A 21,416-nucleotide genomic window follows, 5' to 3' on the forward strand; every position below is an offset into this window, starting at 1 on the left:
CAGAGCTATAGCGACTCTGAACCAGCCCTGCTGAGTGCCCCCCATCCCCCCTGGACTGTCTCCCTCGGATGGTCACGTCGCACAGACACATCTGCACTTTAGTCTGTTTGAACTGTTTTGACTATTTTCTATTCTTTTACAAACCATGTTCTCGGGATATCTAAATTGTATTAGTTATTCAAGTTATGACATCGGATGGAAGCTGCATACCAAATCTAGTTGTGCTTATGTGCAATGACAATAAAATATATTATTATTATTATTATTATTATGAATGCACGAAGTATAAGAAATAAAGTGGATGAGCTTGAGGCTCAGTTAGAAATTTGTTGTGGGAATTACAGAGACATGGCTGCAAGAGGACCAGGGCTGGGAATTGAATATTCAAGGGTACACGTCCTTTCGAAAAGACAGACAGGTGGGCAGAGGGGGTGGGGTAGCTCTGTTGGCGAGGAATGAAATTCAGTCCCCAGCACGGAGTGATATAGAATCAGGAGATGTATAGTCAGTATGGATAGAACTAAAGAATTGTAAAGGTAAAAATACCCTAATGGGACTTATCTACAGTCACCCAAATAGTAGCCTGGATATAGGGTGCAAGATGAATCAAGAGTTAAAATTGGTCGCAAAATGTCCCAAAGCTAATGCTACGGTTGTTATGGGAGATTTCAACATAGAAACATAGAAAATAGGTGCAGGAGTAGGCCATTCGGCCCTTCGAGCCTGCACCATTTGATATGATCATGGCTGATCATCCAACTCAGTATCCCATCCCTGCCTTCTCTCAATACCCCCTGATCCCTTTAACCACAAGGGCCACATCTAACTCCCTCTTAAATATAGCCAATGAACTGGCCTCAACTCCCTTCTGTGGCAGAGAATTCCACAGATTCACCACTCTCTGTGTAAAAAATGATTTCCTCATCTCGGTCCTAAAAGTCTTCCTTCTTATCCTTAATCTGTGACCCCTAGTTCTGGACTTCACCAACATCGGGAATAATCTTCCTGCATCTAGCCTGTCCAACCCCTTAAGAATTTTGTACGTTTCTATAAGATCCCCCCTCAGTCTTCTGAATTCCAACGTGTACAAGCCGAGTCTATCCAGTCTTTCCTCATATGAAAGTCCTGTCATCCCAGGAATCAGTCTGGTGAACCTTCTCTGTACTCCCTCTATGGCAAGAATATTAATAATAATAATAATAATACATTTTATTTGTATAGCGCTTTTCAAGGACTCAAAGTCGCTTTACATGGTGAGTCAAGAACAAAACAAAATAGAGCAGTAAGACAGAGATGCAAAGGGGAGGAGGACGTGGGACTAAGGGTATGCAGAGGTGAAGAGATGGGTCTTGAGGTGGGACTGGAAGAGGGTGAGGGACTCAGAAGTTCGGATCAATTGTGGGAGGGAGTTCCAGAGCCTGGGAGCTGCCCTGGAGAAGGCTCTGTCTCCAAAAGTGCAGAGGTTGGATTTCAGAATGGAGAGGAGACCGGCTGAAATGGATCTGGGACCGTGAGGGTTGGTAGGGGGAGAGGAGGTCAGTGAGATAAGGGGGGGCCAAGTGGTTGAGGGCTTTGTAGGTGAGGACCAGGATTTTGTAGATGATCTGGTGGGAAATGGGAAGCCAGTGAAGTTCTTTGAGGACTGGGGTGATGTGGTGCCAGGATTTGGTGTGGGTAATGAGTCGGACGGCTGCATTCTGGACCAGTTGGAGTCGGTTGATGTTGCTGGAATTAATGCCAAAGAGAAGAGAGTTACAGTAGTCCAGTCGGGAGGAGATGAAGGCATGGATGAGTCTTTCAGCAGCGGGGGGTGTGAGAGAGGGTCTGATTTTGGCGATGTTGAGGAGGTGAAAGAAGGAGGTTTTGACAACATGGCGGATGTGAGGCTCAAGGGAGAGGGTTGAGTCAAAGATCACACCAAGGTTGCGGGCCTGAGGAGATGGGGAGACAGTGGTGCCGTCGAAAGTGAGAATGGGTTTGTTGTTAATTTTGGTAAGTGTTGATTTGGAGCCAATGGGGAGAAATTCTGTTTTGTTACTGTTTAATTTAAGGAATGTCTTTCCTCAGATTTGGAGACCAAAACTGTACGCAATACTCCAGGTGTGGTCTCACCAAGACCCTGTACAACTGCAGTAGAACCCTGCTCTGATACTCAAATCCTTTTGCTATGAATGCTAACATACCATTTGCTTTCTTCACTGCCTGCTGCACCTGCATTCCTACTTTCAATGACTGGTGTACCATGACACCCAAGGCTCGTTGCATCTCCCCTTTTCCTAATCGGCCACCATTCAGTCTACTTTCCTGTTTTTGCCACCAAAGTGGATAACCTCACATTTATCCACATTATACTGCATCTGCCATGCCTTTGCCCACTCACCCAACCTATCCAAGTCACCTTGCAGCCTCCTAGCATCCTCCTCACAGCTAACACTGCCCCCCAGCTTCGTGTCATCCGCAAACTTGGAGATGTTGCATTCAATTCCCTCATCCAGATCATTAATATATATTGTAAATAGCTGGGGTCCCTGCACTGAGCCTTGCGGTACACCACTAGTCACTGCCTGCCATTCTGAAAAGGACCCGTTTACTCCTACTCTTTGCTTCCTGTCTGCCAGCCAGTTTTCTATCCACATCAATACTGAACCCCCAATACCATGTGCTTTAAGTTTGTATACTAATCTCTTATGTGGGACCTTGTCGAAAGCCTTCTGAAAGTCCAGATATAACACATCCATTGGTTCTCCCTTATCCACTCCACTAGTTACATCCTCGAAAAATTCTATAAGATTCGTCAGACATGATTTACCTTTCATAAATCCATGCTGACTTTGTCCAATGAACTCACCACTTTCCAAATGTGCTGCTATCCCATCTTTAATAACTGACTCCAGAATTTTCCCCACCACCGACGTTAGACTAACTGGTCTGTAATTCCACGTTTTCTCTCTCCCTCCCTTTTTAAAAAGTGGGGTTACAGTAGCTACCCTCCAATCCTCAGGAACTACTCCAGAATCTAAAGAGTTTTGAAAAATTATCACTAATGCATCCACTATTTCTGCGGCTACTTCCTTAAGTACTCTGGGATGCAACTTATCCGGCCCTGGGGATTTATCGGCCTTTAATCCATTCAATTTACCTAACACCACTTCCCGGCTAACCTGGATTTCACTCAGTTCCTCCATCTCATTTAACCCCCGGTCCCTTGCTATTTCCGGCAGATTATTTATGTCTTCCTTAGTGAAGACAGAACCAAAGTAATTATTCAATTAGTCTGCCATGTCCTTGTTCCCCATGATCAATTCGCCTGTTTCTGACTGCAAGGGACCTACATTTGTTTTAACTAATCTTTTCCTCTTGACATATCTATAAAAACTTTTGCAGTCAGTTTTTAAGTTCCCTGCCAGTTTTCTTTCATAATCTATTTTCCCTTTCCTAATTTGTCTTTTGTCCTCCTCTGCTGGACTCTGAATTTCTTCCGGTCCTCTGGTAGGCTGCTTGTTCTGTCTAATTTGTAGGCTTCCTCTTTTGTTTTGATACTATCCCTGTTTCCCTTGTCATCCACAGATGCACTACCTTCCCGGATTTATTATTTTGCCAAAATGGGATGAACACTTGTTGTAGTTCATCCATGCAGTTTTTAAATGCCTTCCATTGCATATCCACCGTCAACCCTTTAAGAATCATTGGCCAGTCTATCTTGGCCAATTCACGTCTCATACCCTCAAAGTCACCTTTCTTTAAGTTCAGGACCCTTGTTTCTGAATTAACAATGTCACTCTCCATCCTAATGAAGAACTCAACCATATTATGATCACTCTTGCCCAACATGCAGGTAGATTGGGAAAATCAGGTTGGTGCTGGACCCCAAGAAAGGGAGTTTGTGGAGTACCTCCGTCATGGATTCCTAAAGCATCTTGTACTGGAGCCTGCTAGGGAGAAGGCAATTCTGGATTTAGTATTGTGTAATGAACTGGATTTGATAAGGGAACTCGAGGTAAAGGAGTCATTAGGAGATAATGACCATAATATGATAAGTTTTAATCTACAATTTGAGAATGAGAAGGGAATATCGGAAGTGTCAGTATTACAGTTGAACAAAGGGGACCGTGGAGCCATGAGGGAGGAGCTGGCCAAAGTTGACTGGCAAGATACCCCAGCAGGGATGACAGTGGAACAACAATGGCAGGTATTTCTGGGAATAATACAGAAGGTGCAGGATCAGTTCATTCCAAAGAGGAAGAAAGATTCCAAGGGGAGTAAGGGGCGACCATGGCTGACAAGGGAAGACCAGGACAGTATAAAAATAAAAGAGAAGTATAACGTAACAAAGATGAGCGGGAAGCCTGAGTGAGGATTGGGAAACTTTTAAAGGGCAACAAAAGATAACTAAAAAGGTAATACAGGGGGGGGGGGGGGGAGGGGGGAAGATAAGGTACAAAGGTAAGCTAGCCAAGAACACAGACTGTAACAGGTGAATTTATTATAGGGAACAAAGAAATGGCAGATGAGTTGAACAGGTACTTTGGATCTGTCTTCAGGTTCAAGTTCAAGTGAGTTTATTGTCATGTGTCCCTAATTCTTGCTTTGCTTAAGCACACAGAACACAGTAGGCATTTACTACAAAACAGATAAGTGTGTCCATATACCATAATGTACATATATACACACATGAATAAATAAACTGATAAAGTGCAAATAACAGAAAGTGGTTATTAATAATCAGAGTTTTGTCCGAGCCAGGTTTAATAGCCTGATGGCTGTGCGGAAGTAGCTATTCCTGAACCTGGTTGTTGAAGTCTTCAGGCTCCTGTACCTTCTACCTGAAGGAAGACACATACAATCTCCCTGATGTACTAGTGGCCAGAGGACCTGGGGTGACAGAGGAACTGAAGGAAATTCACATTGGGCAGGAAATGGTGTTGGGTAGACTGATGGGACTGAAGGCTGATAAATCACCAGGGCCTGATGGTCTGCATCCCAGGGTACTTAAGGAAGTGGCTCTAGAAATCATGGATGCATTGGTAATCATTTCCCAATGTTCTACACATTCAGGATCAAATTCTGTGGATTGGAGGGTCGCGAATGTTACCCCACATTTTAAGAAAGACGGGAGAGAGAAATCAGGGAATTATAGACCAGTTATCCTGACATCAGTGGTGGGGAAGCTGCTGGAGTCAATTATAACAGATGAAATAGCGGCACATTTGGATAGCAGTAACAGGATCGGTCTGATTCAGCATGGATTTACCAAGGGGAATTCATGCTTGACTAATCTGGAATTTTATGAGGGTGTAACTAGGAAAATGGACAAGGGAAAGCCAGTGGATGTAGTGTACCTGGACTTTCATAACGCATTTGATAAGATCCCACATAGGAGATTAGTGGGCAAAATTACAGCACATGATATTGGGGGTAGGGTACTGACATGGATAGAAAATTGGTTGGCAGATAGGAAACAAAGAGGAGGGATTAACGGGTCACTTTCAGAATGGCAGACAGTGACTAGTGGGGTACCGCAAAGCTCGATGCTGGGACTGCAGCTATTTACAATATACATTAATGATTAAGATGAAGGGATTCAAAGTAACATGAGCAAATTTGCAGATGACGCAAAGCTGGGTGACAGTGTGAACTGTGAGGAGGATGCCATGAGGATGCAGAGGGACTTGGGACAGGTTGGGTGAGTGGGCAGATGCATGGCAGATGCAGTTTAATGTGGATAAATGTGAGGTTATCCACCTTGGTGACAAGAACAGGAAGGCAGATTGTCTGAATGGTGTCATTGGGGAAAGGGGAAGTACAAAGAGATCTGGGGGTCCTTGTTCATCAGTCACTGAAAGTAAGCACACAGGTCCAGCAGGCAGTGAAGTAAGCTTCCGAGTAATGGCATGTTGGGCTTCAAAACTAGAGGAATTGAGTACAGGAGCAAAGAGGTCCTTCTGCAGTTGTACTAGACTGAAGTGAGACCAAACCTGGAGTATTGTGTGCAGTTTTGGTCTCCAAATTTGAGGAAGGGCATTCTTGCTATTGAGGGAGTGCAGCTTAGGTTCACAAGGTTAATTCCCGGGATGGCGGCACTGTCATATATTGATAGAATGGAGCAGCTGGGCTTGTATAGTCTGGAATTTAGGATGGAAGGGGATCTTATTGAAACATATAGGATTAATAAGGAATTTGACACGCTAGAGGCAGGAAACATGTTCCTGATGTTCAGGGAATCCAGAACCAGGGGCCACAGTTCAAGAATAAGGCATAGGCCATTTAGAGATGAGAAAAAAAAATTTCACCCCGAGTTGTGAATCTGTGGAATGATCTACCTCAGAAGGCAGTGGAGGCCAATTCTCTGGATGCTTTCAAGAGAGAGTTTGATAGAGCTCTTAATGATAGCGGAGTCAGGGGATATGTGGAGAAGGCAGGAATGGGGTACTGATTGTGGATGATCAGACATGATCATATTGAATGGCTCGAAGGGCCTACTCCTGCACCATTTGTCTTTTATTGTAACATGTCAGAGATAATGTGATGGAACATTTTAAGATCAGCGGCAGATTTAAATGTGTGGGGGTTGGAAATATTGTCACTACTTATGGGGAGAAGAAAAATAAAACCTGAAATGTATGATGGCCTTTAATAAATTCTACAAGAATAACAGTAAAAAGAATGTGGAACTCACAGGGTGGCCTGAAGACAATATTGCAGATAAATATAAGTTGAAGTAGGATAAATACATGAGGTTTCCTGGAATTTGGGGCATTATTGTCGGATGTGGTGAGTAGTTCGACAGATGGAACATTGACCTAGTACTGAAATACTGGTAAATGCAGCATTTATTTCAGAAATTTAACCCACCATTTTGTTACCGTGCACTTTCACTTTGCCAACTGTAGTGTAACCCCTCACCTTCAGAAATATCACACCGCCCTTGTGGTCTATCTGTCCCTGTAATTTTGAGAGTTCCTCCTGAATGGAATTTAAATTCTCTTGAATCTCTTGAAGATTTTTCTCCATTGTTTTTACAAACTTCTCCTCTTCTTCCCGGACATCTCCGAGTAAGCGCTGCTCTTTCTCAGTGAGAATCTGGTGCAGTTCAGCAAACTGGGATGTGATCAGTGACTGAAGGTTGTGTGACTCTTCCTGTCAGATGAAAGATGCAAATCAATTTAAACCACGTCAAAGCAAAACTGGCAAAGTCTATAGCAAAATTGGGAAAATCAAGACACATTCTGGACCACAAATTATTACATACTCTGTATAATACACTCATATTGCCATATCTGAGTTACTGTGTGGAGATATGGGTTAACACCTACAAAACCAACCTACAGCCATTATGCACATTACAAAAAACAGCAATAAGAATTATCAATAACGTTGGATATCTTGAACATACCAATTTATTATTCTTAAAGTCACATACACTGAAGTTCACTGATCTGGTTAAATTTAAGACTGCGCAAATCATGTACAAAGCAAGAAATAATTTACTTCCAAGAAATATACAAAAACTGTTTATGGAAAGACAGGGTGGGTATAATTTGAGAGGAGAACATAATTTAAAAAAACTCTTAAACAGAACAACTCTGAAAAGTATGTGCATAGCAATCAGTTTAAAAAGATGTACAAAAACACTTGTTTAAAGGGGTATTGGAATGAGGATAGGTGAGTGGGATATTTGTTATACTGATTGTATTGGGAAGGGTGATTATAGAGTGATAGAAACATAGAAATTAGGTGCAGGAGTAGGCCATTCGGCCCTTCGAGCCTGCACCGCCATTCAATATGATCATGGCTGATCATCCAACTCAGTATCCCGTACCTGCCTTCTCTCCATACCCTCTGATCCCCTTAGCCACAAGGGCCACATCTAACTCCCTCTTAAATATAGCCAATGAACTGGCCTCGACTACCCTCTGTGGCAGAGAGTTCCAGAGATTCACCACTCTCTGTGTGAAAAAAGTTCTTCTCATCTCGGTTTTAAAGGATTTCCCCCTTATCCTTAAGCTGTGACCCCTTGTCCTGGACTTCCCCAACATCGGGAGCAATCTTCCTGCATCTAGCCTGTCCAACCCCTTAAGAATTTTGTAAGTTTCTATAAGATCCCCTCTCAATCTCCTAAATTCTAGAGAGTATAAACCAAGTCTATCCAGTCTTTCTTCATAAGACAGTCCTGACATCCCAGGAATCATTCTGGTGAACCTTCTCTGCACTCCCTCTATGGCAATAATGTCCTTCCTCAGATTTGGAGACCAAAACTGTACGCAATACTCCAGGTGTGGTCTCACCAAGACCCTGTACAACTGCAGTAGAACCTCCCTGCTCCCATACTCAAATCCTTTTGCTAAGAAAGCTAACATACCATTCGCTTTCTTCACTGCCTGCTGCACCTGCATGCCCACTTTCAATGACTGGTGTACCATGACACCCAGGTCTCGCTGTATCTCCCCTTTTCCTAGTCGGCCACCATTTAGATAATAGTCTGCTTTCCTGTTTTTGCCACCAAAATGGATAACCTCACATTTATCCACATTATACTGCATCTGCCAAACATTTGCCCACTCACCCAGCCTATCCAAGTCACCTTGCAGTCTCCTAGCATCCTCCTCACAGCTGACACTGCCCCCCAGCTTAGTGTCATCCGCAAACTTGGAGATATTGCCTTCAATTCCCTCATCCAGATCATTAATATATATTGTAAATAGCTGGGGTCCCAGCACTGAGCCTTGCGGTACCCCACTAGTCACTGCCTGCCATTGTGAAAAGGACCCGTTTACTCCTACTCTTTGCTTCCTGTTTGCCAACCAGTTCTCTATCCACATCAATACTGAACCCCCAATGCCGTGTGCTTTAAGTTTGTATACTAATCTCTTATGTGGGACCTTGTCGAAAGCCATCTGGAAGTCCAGATACACCACATCCACTGGTTCTCCCCTATCCACGCTACTAGTTACATCCTCGAAAAATTCTATAAGATTCGTCAGACATGATTTACCTTTTGTAAATCCATGCTGACTTTGTCCAATGATTTCACCACTTTCCAAATGTGCTGCTATCCCATCTTTAATAACTGACTCTAGCAGTTTCCCCACTACCGATGTTAGACTAACTGGTCTGTAATTCCCCGTTGTATATATGACTAAGATACTGTATAGTATATGCGGGTTTTTTATTTTATTTCTCTTTTTTGTATGGCTTTGTAAATATTTGATTAGTGTTCAAATGTAACTAATTTGGTGTACATATAGTGGATGGTGTACATATGGTGTACATATAGCAGCTAAATTTGTATAAGATAATTACAAGCAGTTGAATAAGGGGTGGGAATTAATAAGCTTTGGCTTCTTCCTGCTGCTTTTCGGACACATATGATTTCATTTATTTATAGATATTGTTTATGACACTTTATAAATATTCTTGTTTTGTTTTTTGTATGCTGTTTCACATTTGCTTTTTATTCTTTTATTCTGTTCGAAATAAATAATAAAATTAAATTAAAAAAATATATATAATGTGTCACTCTGCCGTGTTTCCTCATGACATGGAATGTGACAATCAGCTAATCAATGTCGAGTTCTGGAGTGCAGAAATATGCCATTCGGCCCAACATGTCCATGCTGGGCTCTGTACGTATCTACACTAATCCCATTTACATGTATTTAATCCATAGCTTTCATTACCTTGGCAATTTAAGTACTCGTCTTGATAATTATGAAATATTATGTGAAAGTAATGCACAATCAAATAATTCCCATTTCCCCAGTATAATTCCCTGCAGCCTATTCCATTTCATGTGTCCATTAACCCTCAGTGGACAGAACCAGGTCATCAGAAGTAGCAGACACCAGCACCACTTAGAATGACAGACTTCATAGAGTCACACAGCAAGGTTGATTAGTAGGACTGAGTGTTACAATCCCTAAGATTTTCACTACAATTGACATTCATGGGTATGACCACCAAGTGAATTTGGTAACAATCAGACACATCTTCAGTTGTGTACCTCAACGTCACTGGGTGTTTCGGCCTTTTATCACAAGACATCCTCAGTCGAGGCAGGCCCACCGCAGGGTGATCAGACCTGGGTGTGTGTCTTATTGCTGGTCTCTAGATGGTCACGTGGCAGCCCAGACAGCATCTATCCTCTTCAGCCACAGCCAGTGACTGCTCCGTTCGGCCGCATTGGCAAGTTCTTTTCTTGCCCTCCTTTGTGCCTGCCCTCTGACTCCTACTTCCCTCAGGAGCCTTGCGGTGGAACTGGCTACAAAGCCCCTGCACCCCACCGCCACTGGACCCACCCTTACACTCCAACCTCTCTCCTCTGCTGCAAGGTTTGAATATCAAAGCTTTTTCCTTTCATAAGCCTCATCCACAGCCTCCTCCCATGGGACCGTCAGCTCAATGATGAAAAAGTGTTAGATACCGACCAACACGCCCCATCTGCACTAGTTCCACTTGTCCGCATTTGGCCAAGACAGTTCTAAAACGGTGCTCTCCACAAATTTGTTTGAATATCTTTTAAATGTTGTTACGGTACCCGAGTATGCTACCTCATCTGGCAGCTCGTTCCATGTACCCTAGTACTTCCACAGTTGTCATTCACATTCATTTTAAATCTTTTCCCTCTCAGCTAAAACCAAAATGCTCCACATTCTTGATCCCCATACTAAGGGTACGAAATTGACCATCCAACATATCATTTCATTTCATGATATTATACACCTGCCACAGACTGCTGTGGTCCAGGGAGTAAAGTCCTTGGCTGCTCAACCCCTACCAAGAGTTCTGGCTCTCAACTACTGAGTTCTATAAAGGTTCTTGATTCTTGGTTTCTTGGTCCTCCAAAATATTCCAAATGGAATTTAAACTGGAGATGGTACCTCATGGTGGTACCCCATCTCCCCCTTCCCCACACCTCTCTCCCTCTCCCCTCTCTCCTCCCCTCCTCCACCACTCTCTCCTCCCCCTCTCCATCTCCCTCTCCTCACCCCTCTCCCATCCCTCTCTCCCAAATTATTGCACACATCACTGCATCAAATCCACACAAGAACATTAAATCGATAGCACAAAGCCTCACCTGAACTCCAGAAATGCTCTTTTTCTGTTCCTGCTCCATTTTCTGGATCTCTGATTCCATTTCTGTGAGAGATTCGAAAGAAGATTTCACCTGTTCCTGGGGTTGGGTTTCAGATCAGAGAATAAAAATGTCAGACAAGGAAGAAAAGATTAGACAATGATGTGATCAAAAGTGATTTGGTTTTACCTTGTAGAATTCAATTGCTTCTTCTATCAGCGTTAAGGTGTGAGACTTGTGTTCCCGCGCAGTTGCACAAATCAAACAGATCAGTTTCTTGTCAGTTTTACAAAACAGCTTCAGTTCTTCCTAATGTTTCTCGCACTGAAGTTTGCTTTTCTTCGCTTTGAGATTCAGGCTCAGTGTTCGAGCTTTCTCAGACAGTCTAACCAAGGCCCGATTCACCCTGAGGGTGCGGTTTGCAGAATCCTCTCTGCATTCCGGGCAGGAGTTTCTCCCCTCCCTGTCCCAACTCTGTGTGATACAGGAGCGGCAGAAGTTGTGCCCGCAGTCCAGCGCCACCGGATCGGTGAAGAAATCCAGGCAGATGGGACAAACTACCTCCTCGGTCCAACTCCCGGCCGGGCGTTTCGCAGCCATTTTATTATCTCCCTGGTTCAATATGTTTTCACTGACGTGTAGTTGCTGAATCCCTGCATTACAGCGAGTTGCCACCGCATTACCGCGTGTGTCCACTGCGCTCGCTGCCGTCCCGGGCAATGCATGTTATTCGGCTGCAAGTGTTCAGTGTGAAGGTGTCCTGGCCACTTCCAACCAAAGATTCTCTAGGACAGTGATTCCCAACCTGGGGCCATACCATGGCAAATTACAGGGGGGCACAGAAAAAAATTGGGATTTAGGGGGCCACAGGTTCAATCAAGTCAAGTCACATTTATTTATATAGGGAGGTTTCACGGCAGTCGGGTCACGAACCATGACCCGTACTGTTGCTACGCTAATCCAACTGGAGTACACGCGATGAACTGCAGGTAGGCACTTACCATTGTTTCCAGCGTAGCGGGCCCGTTAAAACCCCACCGCTGAAATTGTCAATTTTTGCGCTGTAAATAATTATGGAATTCGGGATAAGCGTGAGAGACATTTAGCCAACCTCACAATTCCAAAAGTGAGGAGAAATGACGGTAGATAGAAGCGAGAGCTGAAGGGACAACAACAGCCAGAGTGCTTGACGAACATTGGCCGTTTGCTCACTGCATTTCATCAACTAAGGTGTTTTTTCTTGATTCCTTTGGCATCTAAAAAGTTTCAGAAGTGATAAATCTGGCTGTAATTTTTTAAAATCGTCCATGGTTCTCAAGTGGGTTTTTACATAGAAAATGAAAACGCATCTGAAGGCTTTGTAGACATGGAGGAGTATCTTGAACAAGAACGCAGCCGCCCGACTCATCACCCACACCAAATCCTGGCATCACATCACTCCAGTCCTCAAACAACTTCACTGGCTTCCCATCTCCCACCGGATCACCTACAAAATCCTGATCCTCACCTACAAAGCCCTCCACCATCTGCCCCCCCCCCCCCCCCATCTCACTGACCTCCTCTCCCCCTACCAACCCTCACGGTCCCTCAGATCCACATCAGCCGGTTTCCTCTCCATCCACAAGTCCAACCTCCGCAGTTTTGGGGACAGAGCCTTCTCCAGGGCAGTTCCCAGGCTCGGGAACTCCCTCCCCCAACTGATCCGCAATTCCGTGTCCCTCACCATCTTCCAGTCCCGCCTCAAGACCCATCTCTTCACCTCTGCCTATCCTTAGCCCCACATCCCCCTCCCTTTTCATCTGTGCTTGAATTGCCTCATATTGTGTTTTGAATTGAATTCTGTCTGTACTAGTCATGTCTCTACTATTTATTTCATTCCCCTTACATGTTTTTCCTCTACCTGCTAAATTTTTGTAAGGTGTCCTTGAGACTCTTGAAAGGCGCCCATAAATAAAATGTATTATTATTATTGAAGTTTATACGGAACCGCACAGGGAGCCAGTGGAGACAGGCCAGGATCGGGGTGATGTGGTCCCTTTTTCGGGTGCCCGTCAGGAGTCTCGCTGCGGCGTTTTGGACCAGTTGCAGGCGGGACAGGGAAGATTGGCTGATGCCAGTGAAGGGGGCCACAGAGCTACCACCCTGTTGCCTCCTAAATTTCAGTTCTAATAAATTCAAAATGTAGTTGAAATATTTTTGATGTTTGTGGAATAGAATAAAAGAGAATATATGTGCAATTAATAGACACTTATGGAAGGTATTATAATATTGAAATACTTTTTTCCCGCTAATAATGTCAGGGCGGGAGGGGGGGGGGGGCACAGAAAAATTAAAAGATCCCTAGGGAACCATAAGCTAAAAAAAGGTTGGGAACCACTGCTCTAGGATATTTGCTTCCAACTAATCTCACACGAGGGAGGGGATAGTTAGACATTAAACTGGCCTGAAATAAGACAAAGCTGAGCAAGGGGCTTGTGAAAGACTAAGGCAGGACAGAAAGGAACGGAGCCTCGGGTGTAACCTGAGGAGATGTTACACCGGTGGGGCAGTGGGACCCGCCACCCGCATCTCCGTTCACAGCAACCCCCCCTCCCCTCCCCCTCCCCCTCCCCCCCGGAGACCTCCCTCCGCCCTCATTTTAATCCACAACAGTGCACCTGTCTCTCATGCAGCAGCCTTCGGGGCAATCTATGTTTGCGTGTATGGTTACTTTAAAGGATATTATATGACCCTTTAAGATTTATTGCAGTTTGCAAAGGTTGACTTTGTCTGATGATCAGTTCTACTTCGTTATGTTTAGTTTTGGGAAACAGGCCATTCGGCCCACCGAGTCCGCACCGACCAACCATCCCCGCACATTAACACTTTCCTGCATGCGCCGGCTGGGGGAAGTTAAAAGGAGATGTGCGGGACACAGGGGGTGTGGGTGCCTGGAACGCGCTGCCAGGGGTGGTGGTGGTGGAGGCAGATGCGATTGTGGCGTTTAAGAGGCAATTGGCTGCCCCATCTATGCAAGTACCAATGCTCTGACCTTTGGGTTTGGTTTGATTTCTAGCTACATTTGCGAAAACATGACCTTCGGCTCACCGAGTCCGCACGGACAAGCGACCCCCATATGAACACTATCCTGCACACAATAGCGACAATTTTACACATACGCCAAGCCAATTAACCGATAGGGGGTTGCACGAAAGGTCACTGGGTCATAGGGCTCGACGCACGGAGCCGCTAAATCCAACTGGAAGACATCCGGCACTTCCCGTACATGTTATTAATGCTAGAAACGCGTACTTTACTACCTGTTAAAAACCGCCAAAATGTTGAATTTTTGCGCTGAAAAAATTTGTGTGTCGGGGTAAGTGTGAGAGACATGGACCCAACTTTAGAATTCCAAATGTGAAGCGAAATGAAGGTATAGAGAAGCGAGAACTGAAGGGACTACAGCAGCTAAAGTGCTTGGTAAACATGGAAAATATTGTGAATTATCGCGTTTGCTCACTACATTTCATCAACAGTAAGGCATTATTTGTGTTTTTTCTTGATTCCTTTGGTATCTAAAAATTCTCAGAAGTGATAAATCTGGCTGTAAATTTTTCCTCAGATGCGTTTTCATTATCTATGTAAAAACCCACTTGAGAACCATGGACGATTTAAAAAATTTACAGCCAGATTTATCACTTCTGAAACTTTTTAGATGCCAACGGAATCAAGAAAAGTATTTTCTGTTCCGTTGCCGGACGCGGTTAACGCGTTAAAATGAACGGATCGACAGACAGACAGACAGCTCTGATTTCAGTTGCTGTTTATTTCACTCTTCCCACATTTACATTTTTTTTACACACCCGGAGCGGAACCGGAGCAGATTCTCAGCCAGCTTCCATCCCGAGGCCAGAAGAAAGGATAAAGTTTCCCCGTGAATTTATTCCCAGTGAAGGTGTGGAGATGGGACTTGGTGTCCGCGTCGTGAAATGAAACTGTCCCGGACTCGTAACTGAGATAAACTCCCACCTTCCCGGGGATGGGACGGGCGGGGAGAGGGGATGTAGGGGAGGTGAATGCTTCAAACTCGCCAACCCACCGCCCGATGCTCCAGACTCCAGTCTCCGGGGTTATGTCGACCACTCCCTTCCTCTCCACAGACTCTGCGGCGACTCCCAGCCTCCAGCCCCGACTCCCCGCCACCTCCACCTCCCAGTAATGTCTCCCCGATGTGAAACCCTCCGATCCCAGCACACACGCCCAGCCTGTAAACCTCTTCCCGGTGTCAGGGAGACTCCTCTGGGTCCGGGTCCGTCTCACCCTCTTCCGATCCTCAGACACCTCGAGCCACGGATACGCTGTTTCCACATCCAGGGTGGCGGAGACTGGGGGGAGAAGCAGAGAATCAGAGAGTCCCCGGGGGTCGGGGGGAGACTCGGGCAGCGCGGCCCCGGGACCGGGGGAGAAGCCGCTCGGCCTCAGGCACAGGCGGGCGGACAACTGGAACATTGCCCGGTGTTTCACCCACAACCACATCGGGTGGACAACAGACATCTTTCCCAGAATTTTTATCCAGGGACGGAGAGGGGAATTTCGTGAGGTGGGGGAGGGTGGACGGGGAGGACGAGTGCGGAGAGTGAGGAGGATTGCGAGATTGCGTTGGGGATGGAGGTATGAAGCGGGCTATTCAGAAATGGAGGCAGAACAGAGCAAGAGGATATTGAGGTGAGTGGTAGTTTGAGGTTGTTAAAGAGGAGGTAGAGGTGTGGGGTGGAGTCGCCATGACCATAGTGAATGGGAGGGGGAGACATGAGGGGCCAGAGGACCTGCCCCTGTTTCTTTGAGTGGAGGGTGAGAGAGACGGAGGGGTGGCTTGGACCATGGGAGGAAGCAGAGGTTGAATGACCAGATGTTGGACAGAATATGTGGGGACTTGTGGTTATAGGGTCGCTGACAGAGAGGGGATTCACGGGTGGATTTGATGGATGTGTACAACCAAGAACACACTGATCTCATTGTGAACCAATATATTAACTTCACTGAGGGACTTGACAATGTTGCGCATGTAAGGCTCGTCCAGAAAGTGAAGGCAGGTGGGATCCAAGGCGAGCTGGTGAAATGGATCCACAATTGGCTTGGTGGTTGGAGGTAGAAGGTAGCGGTAGAAGGATGAGTTTTCTGCTTGGAGGTCTGTGACTGGTGGAGTGCAGCAGAGATCGGTGCTGCAGCAGGGATATCAGATCAAGAGAGTACAGGTTTATCTTGAGAGCAAGGAATTTTAAAGTGGATCTGAGTTGTAAGTTTTCTTTACACCGAGAGTGGGTGATATCTGCAACATGCTACAGAGGAGGCGGTGGTGAGATCTAATCATTATATTTGAGGCACTTATCTAGGTGAGGTGCAGAAGAATACCAATGTAATCTGGGCAAATCGATTAGTAAAGATGGGAAATAGGTGGACATGGACATGATGGGCCAAACGGCCCGACGCTGTAATGTACAACCATGGCTCTCAGCTCCAAGAGCACTGAATGACTGAGTCTCCACAGCCACCTGTGCAGCGAATTCCAAAGGTTCCCCAGTCTCTGCGTGCAGTAATGTCTCCTTATCTCTGTCCTACATGTTGCAGCCCACATTCTGAGAGGGTGCCCATTCTCCAGACCCCACAGAGAGGGGAAACATCCTCCCTGCATCCATCCCACTGAGCCCTGTAAGAATTTTGTGTTTCACTGAGATCTCCTCCTATACACCCAAATTCTAGAGTACACAGGCCTAGTCTACTCAATCTCACCCCGCACAACAAACTCATTGTCCCAGGAACAAGTATTGTTAATCTTTGCTTCAATTCCTCTGTGTCAAGTCTGTCAATTTATCGGTACACAGGAGCATAGGAACACAAGAAAACAGGAGCAGGATTAGAATCCGCTCCTCAGGCTTGCCCCTCCATTCAATGTGGTCATGGCTGATCTAAGCTGGCACCAATTCCTCTTCTGTGTGAGTTCCCCATAATCTTAAATATTGGATCTATCAAATATTTATTTGTAGCCAAGTTGCACATATCCAATAACTCAGCTTTTCACCACCACCTTGGGCACAACATGCCAGATATTCACTGCCCTCTGAGAGATGCAACTTCTACACACCGCATGAGAGGCTGCTCTGGAAGGTTGGATCTCATGGAATCCGGGGTGAATTAGCCGATGGAATACAACATTTACCGGAAGGTCGCAGACAGAGGATGTTGGTAGAGGGTCGTGTTTCAGACTGGAGACAGAGTCCACTGTTGTTCCTTATTTATATACACGATTGGGTGTGTATGTAGGTTGCACGGTTAGTCAGTTTGCAGATGGAACTAAAATTGGTAACATTGTGGAGAGTGAAGAAGGTTATCTGAGAGTAAATGGGATCCCTGTGAACGGGGCCAATAGGGTCAGGAACGGCAGGTGGTATTTATTCATGTGAAGGTGAGGTGATGCACTTTGCTGAGACAAACCAGGGCAGGACATACACAGTAAACGGGGAACTTTATAGAACTGAGAGATCTCGGGCTGCAGGTACACAGTGCCATGGAAGATGAAACAGTGACAGGCAGTGTGGTGAAGATTGTGTTTGTCACTCATGCTTTCATAGGTCAGGATATTAAATTTGACACAATATGGTTGTTAGTAAATTAGAGAGGGTGCAAAAGTATTTACGATAATTTCATCAGGTCTGAAGGGCTGGGTAATAAGAAGACGTTGTACAGGCAGGAACATTTGTCTTTGGAGCCCGTCCGGGTGTTTTTATAGCAGTGTATAAGATCTATATAAGGTGCACAGATAGGGTGAATAGCCACAGTATTTCACCCAAAGCAGGAGAGTATGAACCTCTAACTCTGTGATGCTTCCCAGCTGATGGGTTTAGTGGTAGATCCAATTTCCCTTCAGTCCAAAAGACCATTAATGTTTGCATCTAGGTATTGCTTAAAGATATCAGAAACAAGAATAATGGTGAAGGTACAAGCTTTACCTCGTTTGAAGTCATCAGATGTTTCTTTGAATGCCGTGTTGAACGAAACAGGGCAATTAAACTTTTCAATCGGCAAGGCTTCATCTACCACCGACAGTGGTTTGGCTTCATCACTAACCCTGCAAATAATGAACAGCTGTTTATAAACTGAGCATTAGAAATGTTTTAAGGTGTTCCACAAAACACTTACACTGTTTCCGTCAAGACAATGTCCTACCTTCGCTTGCGACCAGCTTCCTCCTGAAAGAAATAAAACACAAATCTCAATTGACTGAGATGGACCGTCCTCATCCCGACAGCGGGAATTTCACCAAATTACTACAACCTTCTGATAATTCCCATTTCCCATCTCTTATCACCACTGACATGCAGAGAGAAAGCGGATATTGTCGCAGAGATGTAGAACGATGGGGGAAAGCACAAGGAATGTTCATGAGAATGACGCCATAACTGAGAGGATGGAACTTAATGAAAAGACTGGGCAGGTCATGGGATTTCATCTGTAGAAGTTTTCAGGAATGATGAGAGGGAATTTAATATTATCGGTGGATTTAAATGTATGGGGATGAAATAATATCTCAAATTGAAGGGGAGACTAATAATCAAAGTTGAAATGTAACACGGTCTTCAATAAATACCCAAAGGAATGCAGTCATGAGAACATGGACCTCACTTGCATTGGAGGGACTGAAGCCAACAGCAGAGATAAATTTAAATGCAAGCGGTGATAATTGCTCGGTTCTGAGCTTCCCCCCAGTCTAGTTTCAGTAAAAGGACTGAATCAATTAATTGTATTCTACCAAAAGCACGTCACAGATCACACACTGTACCTATCCCACCATGGGTTCAATCCCTGCGTCTATCTGTTCAAGCCCTCTAGGCCTCGCACAGACAGAGGCACTCCAGAAGGGTACCTGGAACCGAGCGCTCTTCCAGATGATCGGCCCTGAGCCTCGTGACCAGGGACTTTTATCTGTCCCACAAACTCGAGGGGCCGAACCACATGGGGGTTGTCTCTTAATCACCCAATTACAAATATCGATTAACCCCATACATAACAGGCATTTCCCTAACCACGGGAGAGAGACATGTGGGTCACGCTAAGGAAGGGCAAGGGGCAGAGGCAGGAACGAGTGAGTACTCCAATGTCAGCACACCTTGCAAATAAGTACTCCTGTTTGAGTACGGATGGGGGTGACAGCCTACCCGGGGGTAGCGGCAGCGGACGGGCCTCCAGCACAGAGACCGGCCCTGTTGCTCCGAAAGGTAGGGAAAAAAAGAAGAGGGCAATTGTAATTGGGGACTCTATTGTTAGGGGGTCGGATAGGCGTTTCTGTGGACGCAGTCGGGAGACCAGGATGGTGGTCTGCCTCCCTGGTGCCAAGGTCTCGGACGTGTCTCAACGCATCCAAGATATCCTGAAATCAGAGGGAGAGGAGCCTGAGGTCGTGGTACATATTGGTACAAATGACATAGGTAAAAAAAGTGAAGAGGTCCTGAAGGGAGGATTTAGGGAGTTGGGAGGAGAGTTAAGGAAAAGGACCAAAAAGGTAACAATCTCAGGATTACTGCCTGTACCACGCGACAGTGAGAGTAGGAATGGAGCGAGGTGGAGGATAAATGCGTGGCTGAAAGACTGGTGCAGAGGGCAGGGATTCAAGTTTCTGGATCATTGGGACTTCCTTTGGGGAAGGTGGGACCTGTACAGAAAGGATGGGTTGCACTTGAACCCGAGGGGGATCAATATCCTGGCGGGGAAATTTGCAAAGGTCACTGGGGAGACTTTAAACTAGAATGGTTGGGGCGAAGGACTCAAATAAAGAAAGCTAGTAGACAGAATGGGAGGCAGGAAGCAAAAAAGGGAAGCACTCGGACACAAGAGGAGAAAGAAAAAAAGGAAATAAACAGAGAAGAAGAGACGGGGGGTTTCTTAAATGTGCATATTTTAATGCTAGGAGCATTGTAAGAAAGGTGGATGAGCTTAGAGTCTGGATAGACACCTGGAAGTATGATGTTGTGGCGATCAGTGAAACATGGTTGCAGGAGGGCTGTGATTGGAAACTAAATATTCCAGGATTTCATTGCTTCAGGTGTGATAGAATTGGAGGGGCAAGAGGTGGAGGTGTTGCATTGCTAGTCAGGGAAGATATTACAGCAGTGCTTTGGCAGGATAGATTGGAGGGCTCATCTAGGGAGGCTATTTGGGTGGAACTGAGAAGTGGGAAAGGTGTAGCAACACTTATAGGGGTGTATTATAGACCGCCAAATGGGGAACGAGAATTGGAAGAGAAAATATGTAAGGAGATAGCAGATATTAGTAGTAAGCACAAGGTAGTGATTGTGGGAGATTTCAACTTTCCACACATAGACTGGGAAACACATTCTGTAAATGGGCTGGATGGTTTGGAGTTTGTAAAATGTGTGCAGGATAGTTTTTTTGCAGCAATACATAGAGGTACCTACTAGAGGAGGGGCAGTGCTGGACCTCCTGTTAGGAAATGAGACAGGACAGGTGGCGGAGGTATGCGTTGGGGAGCACTTCGGGTCCAGTGATCACAATACCGTTAGTTTCAATATAATTATGGAGAAGGTCAGAACTGGACCTAGGGTTGAGATTTTCGATTGGAGAAAGGCTAACTTTGATGAGATGCGAGATGATTTAAAAGGAGTGAACTGGGACATTTTGTTTTATGGGAAAGATGTAGAAGAGAAATGGATGACATTTAAAGGGGAAATTTTAAGAGTACAGAATCTTTATGTTCCTGTTCGGTTGAAAGGAAACAGTAAAAATTGGAAAGAGCCCTGGTTTTCAAGGGAAATTGGACATCTTGTTCGGAAAAAGAGGGAGATCTACAATAATTATAGGCAGCATGAAGTAAATGAGGTGCTTGTGGAGTATAAGGATTGTAAAAAGAATCTTAAGAAAGAAATTAGAAACGCTAAAAGAAGATATGAGGTTGCTTTGGCAAGTAAGGTGAAAGTAAATCCAAAGGGTTTCTACAGCTATATTAATAGCAAAAGGATAACGAGGGATAAAATTGTCCATTGGAGAGACAGAGTGGGCAGCTATCTGCAGAGCCAAAAGAGATGGGGGAGATATTGAACAATTTATTTTCCTCGGTATTCACCAAGGAGAAGGATATTGAATTATGTGAGGTAAGGGAAACGAGTAGAGTGGCTATGGATACTATGAGTTTCAAAGTAAAAGAAGTGCTGACACTTTTGAAAAATATAAAAGTCAATAAGTCTCCAGGTCCTGACAGGATATTCCCTAGGACATTGAGGGAAGTTAGTGTAGAAATAGCCGGGGCTATGACAGAAATATTTCAAATGTCATTAGAAACGGGAATAGTCCCCGA

The sequence above is a fragment of the Amblyraja radiata genome, chromosome 36, assembly GCF_010909765.2.
Source record: "Amblyraja radiata isolate CabotCenter1 chromosome 36, sAmbRad1.1.pri, whole genome shotgun sequence".
Lineage (NCBI taxonomy): Eukaryota > Metazoa > Chordata > Chondrichthyes > Rajiformes > Rajidae > Amblyraja > Amblyraja radiata.